This window comes from Bidens hawaiensis, unplaced genomic scaffold (assembly GCF_021521415.1).
Source record: "Bidens hawaiensis isolate Kalapana, Puna unplaced genomic scaffold, B.hawaiensis_p1.1 tig00000780_1, whole genome shotgun sequence".
Taxonomy (NCBI): Eukaryota; Viridiplantae; Streptophyta; class Magnoliopsida; order Asterales; family Asteraceae; genus Bidens; species Bidens hawaiensis.
This window is the reverse complement of record NW_027491045.1, coordinates 5,481,591-5,487,590: the sequence shown is the minus strand read 5'-3', so window position 1 is coordinate 5,487,590 and position 6,000 is coordinate 5,481,591.

Sequence of the window (6,000 nt, the reverse complement as noted above, 5' to 3'; positions counted from 1 at the left end):
GATGATACGGTTAATTAATAATCATTTTAAACAAATTTTATTATCAAAGCTTAAACTGTTCAACCAAACCAAACCAAAACAATACCAGACCGTTAATGACAGTTTGACTTTCAATTTTCAATGGTTTAGTTTTGGTTTTGGATAACAAAAGATGGGTACTAACGGTTGGGCTCACAAGCTTAACTTAAAAACAATCAAAACCGTCATTAAACACTCCTACGTAACATATTAATTTTTTTAATTGAAAAAATTGTAACAATATTATACTCAAATTAAAGAGAATAAAATACTCGTATTTATGGTGTAATAATTTTACAGAAATATTAACGTATAAAAAAGTTATTGATGTTTAAAAATCGTGGGTGAGAAGTTGGTTTAAAATTGAAACTAAAAAGAATATGGTTAAAGATGAGGGGGCAAACTTGTAAGTTGGGTGATTTGTGTTTAAAAGACAAGTTTACCCCTAATTACACATGTACTTTATGTATTAGCAATTGTAAATCCCTTAAAATCAAGTGTCTTAATTTGCCCTTGTTTGGTGTATTATATATAGTATAGATAACTGTTGGACTCGGTCTGCCCAAGAGACATATTAAATTGATGTGGCTAGTACGTTATGATCCAAGTCGGGTCATACCCAATAACAAGCTAGACAAACACCGATAATATTCGTTCATATATGATGTGATCATAACAAATGAATATTAACACTTGAGTTATTTGGAAAGGGGTTTCTAAATAAAATGTACTTGTGTAATAAACAAATCATATGGATGATTTATGTTTTTTGAAAGAACATTACATAGTGTTATTTAAGTTGGTTAAATAACAATATGTGAATAATAATAACCAAGCATGTCTCTTAACATATAATAGGTTTTATAAGTTATAAGTTATAAACTTATAAAAGTATATATGTATGGATATATATATATATATATATATATATATATATATGTTTAAAGTTTTATAAAAGAAAAAGATAATAACTCTTTCAAATGTAATATTATAATATGTTTGAGTGGAGACATGCAAGGTGAGTGGAGACATGCAATGGTTATTATTGGTGGAGAGAAAGATGCCTTTAAATAAAACCAAGTCTTTCTCTTTCATTCTTTCATAACACACATAATTTCCAAGTAAACTTTTCTCTCTTCCTCTCTTGAGTATTTTCATCCAACATAAGAAAAGAAGAAGAAAATTTCAAGTGCAAATCCTAGCTAGAAGTGATGTGTTGTTGAAGCTTGGGGTATGCTAGCTTGAGGAGCTTCCATATTCAAGTTCGTACCTTTCAATCATCATCTCTTTCACCCGGTTTTGTCATATTGAAAGGTAGTAGTAACATGCATGAACTTATAGTGACATGCATGTATTTGATAGTGTGTAATTCGTATTTGGATCAGGGTTTGGGTTTTGCATGTTTAAAATTGGTTTTATACATATCATATTAACAAGATTTAAAACTTTTATATCCGCTGCGTTTTTTGGTAAAATAGGGATTTTATCACTTTGATAATCTTGTTAAAACCCAACAATAACAACTTATTTGGGTTTTGTTTTGCCACCCCTAATTAGAATATGGTGTTTTAAAATGTTTGAAAACAATTCTTTCTTTTTTGCGTTTCTTTTAATTCTAATTAAAACTTTGAGTTTTATTTGGTTTAAAAGCAATTATGCAAGAACAAAGTTATAGAAATCTCATATCCAAGTAACAAACAATTTACAGAAATCTAAGACAGATTTTGAAAGAGAGTTTGAGTTATTATCTTTTTTAAACAACACTCGTCCTGACCCGAATCGAACAACGACCCTCCCAAAATTTCTAACGTTAGACTGTGAAAAATCTACGTAGAAAAAATGAACCCCATTGAATAAAAATTATGGGTTCACCATTGTGTAGTAAGTGATAAAATTACTAGTATTTCATTTGGTACAATTATTTTACATACAAGGGTAAATGTAAACCTAAATTATTGACATAATTACATGTTACATTTTTTTTTTCTGGAGTTAACAATTTTCATATCCTGTTGTTCAATTAATAATTTAATGACGATGGCTCATGATCATGTGCGATTGGAACCTCAAAAAACTATCAAGACGACCCTGTTTTCCATCTACCGTTCTTCGATCAAACTCAAAACATGTTCACAAAGCTCTTTTCCAAAGAAACTAATGAAATGAGCATAACTCATGAGAGTCATCAACATCCACTCGTTCTTGTGGACACAGCAACTAACGTTGAATATTTATGCAATGGATGTTCGAGACCAATTATGGGCATGCGGTTTTACAAGTGCAACAAATCCGGATGCGATTTTGTTCTCCATGAGTTGTGCACCCTGTTGCCCTCGACACTAGACAAAACATGTCCAGAAAGGCATAGCCTTTATCTCAATCAAAAGGAAATTCGTCCGAATGCGTTCTGTCGTGTATGCAACCATTTTTGCAAAGGGTTTTTTTACAGTTGTTTACATTGTGAATATAATTACACGGTGGACATTGCTTGTGCTCTCATAATTGAAACAATCACTCACAAATCCCATCCATATCACCTACTTTCAAGAGCTAAGAAAAGATTGCACAAAGATTATTGTCTAATGTGTTTGTCCGGTTTCAGGTCCAAGGAAGAATCTTCATTTAGTTGCGACACTTGTAATTTTCATATACATCCCGAGTGTGCTTTCTCATTACCTGAGACAATTAGGCTCAGGTATGACAAGCACCCGATGACCCTATGTTACTCCCCAGTAGAAAACCATGAGGGTGATTATTTTTGTGAAGATTGCGAAGAGGAACTTAATCCATATATTTCTTTCTATCATTGTCATGAATGTGCCCAGTCCATACATTCAGCTTGTGTTCAAAAACCTCTACCCAAATCATATACCTTGTATGGCTTGAATGAATTTCAGAAAGGTGATTCTGAAAATACTCACCCGACTGAATTTCATACCCACCCTCTTTCGTTTTTCAAAGGGACTTTAAGTAATCGCGGTTGCTCTCAGTGCCGTCTCAGCTTGAAAGATGAATTCATCTTAAGGTGTCTGCAATGTAAATTTGCAATGCATGCAGTTCATCTTAACGAGCCGAGAGGTGGTGAACTCAAGTCGGATGATTATTGGGGGTTGAGGCTTCCGCTGGTTCACGTACACGATCTTCACTTAATATATGATTCTGAATTTTTAGCATTAATCTTAAAGCTAAAAAGTTGCTCCAAATGCTCACAACCTCTTGGGGGCGATGATTATGTCTTCATTTGTCTTGCATGTTCATTTTTAAGAGAGAGATTTCCCAATCCCCGACTCGCCTAGCGCAACGTAAGACTCGTTCTCTTCTCCTCCACCATTAAATAATCTTCCATATTCTTCTCTTGGTTATCCTTCTCGTTCACCATTTATTCAATATCCACCTCCTAGTTATCCTTCTCCTTCACCATTTCCTCAATATTCTTCTCCTGGTTCTCCTTCTTTCTTTTATGATGCATCATCATACAAGATCATTGCCACCGCAATGCCATCAATAAAGAGATGCATTTCTTTATTACTCCATGTATATTATATTTCTTTATCATGCATGTATCATGTTTCATTTCATTATTATATGTATATGTATATGCGTATATACGCACGTGTTTCAATAAAAAGTGTACTAATTATTTCATTATTGTATGAATATAGTTGATTATTCAACGAAACGAAGCTAACACTATATGTTCTTACTTTTTAAGGCCTTCGATTTCTGAAACAAAATTAATAATTATAAATGTGTAATTTGAGATTTGGATTTATGTGTGTGACGTGAACATCGTTTAAATGAATTCGGTCTGGAAATGTATGAGGAATTTCATTACTTTTGTATTCACTAAAAATGAAGACAACATGTTAATGCATTTGACGTAAAAGCAAGATGACTTTTTTTTACAAATAGGTCTCGTTTTTTAATATCGATCATTTTAGCCCACCAAAATAGGTTGAGCCGACCCTGTAAAGAGTTAAATAACCTTAAAAACCAATATGTTCCCAATTGCGACCTTTCTAACTCTGGATGAGTTTAATAACTAAAATTTACTAATCTTGCATCGATCGAATACTCAGAATTAGACGTTTTGGAAACAAAATCTTCAAACTAGCTTTTCTTTAAACGCGAATATCATAGGTCATCATTAAACATTGTGGGTTTCCGGAAATAAACTTCAGTTATTTTATGGGTTATGTGAGACAACTTTTGTGTAATCAAACCACTGTAAATAATTAAACTATTATATTTTGAAATACACATTATTTTCTGCCGACAGACGCTGCCCGGACATCAGTACCAATGCCGCTATTCAATTTATGGTTTTGATTTTGATGTGATTCGGTTTTTGGATTTTTTTCACTACCGGTACCGAAGCAGTATTGTACCGCAACGTAAGATTGTAAATTTGATTAGGTTGTATTACGGGTGTCGTTTGGTTGCGTAATCGGATACCAACTCTAACTAGCTTCAGTTTAACTGGAAATCGAATTTCGTATTGGAAATAGTAAACTTAAAACTTAGTTGTATCGTATTAATTAGTACTTATATTATATCACCTTAACAACATCTAAGTAGTTATCGTCATTTATGTAGTTACTGTTAACCATTAATTAGTTATTGTGGACATGTTAGAAACTTCTAAACGGTGAGGATACTGTACCTAATCCATTATTAAAGTACATCAATCCACACGGTAACATGATTGTAAATATGGAGCTATACATTACGCATAAAATACAACAATTACGCATGATATAAAAATAATTACGAATAAAAACGCATGAAGTAAACTAATTACAAAGGAAGTAAAATAATTACGCGTGAACGTAATCATGCATGTTATACAAACAACTCGCTTGGGTTTTTAAAAGAGTCAATTTTGTTTTTAAAAAGTATAACAATAGGACATGTATTCTAATTAAAGAGAATAAAATGCTGGATTTTATATTGTACTATTTCATAAAGAAATAACTTCGCATAAAAAAGTTATAAAATTTTTTAAAAAGTGGGGGAACATGAAAAAAAATTAACCATTGTGTTCGGTAATTACAATTATGCCATCACCAGAAATCAACGGTAATTTTGTATGATAATTGATTATTGTATTATATAATGTAAAACGTACATCTCTCTCAAGTTTAATCAAAGAGATAAGACCATTCGTAGTGGCTTGACGTTGTGGATCCAAAACGTCGGGGGTACACCCCCCCCCCCGACTTTTTTCTTTTGGCGTTTTCGAAGCTGCGTTTTGTACACAACGCGAGATCGGTTCGAGTTTTAATAAAATTGTATGTGTGAGGGGATAGAGAGGGGAATATATGTAATTATTGTGGGAAAGTTGTGGGCTTTTTTCCACTACACCACTTTTTGCAAAACCCTCCATTACTGACGGGGATACCACGTGTCTTACAACGTCTATACGTGAAGAGTTTTGACTACGCATGATGGTGTAAGCATGTGAATAGATGAATACGTGTAATCATTATCCTAAATCACTACTAGAAAAAATGCCTTCAATGACACGCATTGCGTGTCATTAAAGGGGGCAGATGTCACGCAAATGTGTGTCATTGAAGTCCTATCATAAATTGAACATGACACGCATCCTGCATGTCATATTTAATGACACGCATTTGTGACACGCGTTTATGACCATGATATATGACAACATATATGCGTGTAATCGAAGTATTTTTTTTAAATAATATTCTTTTTTCTTTTTGCATAATTACTATTAATTTTTACATTAATGACAATAATCAAATTCTCATGGCAAACAACATAAAATACAAATATAACAAAATTATCCATTTCATTTAATAAATAGAGTTCCTACGTCAATATTACAAAGATTCCCAAGTTAACAAAAATATTGGTTAATTGTCAATACAAAATACACCACCGGAACACAAAGATTCCATCAATATCCGCCTCCCCGCATTCATCTTTGCCTCCCTTAATCTGAAAAAAAAATTAACA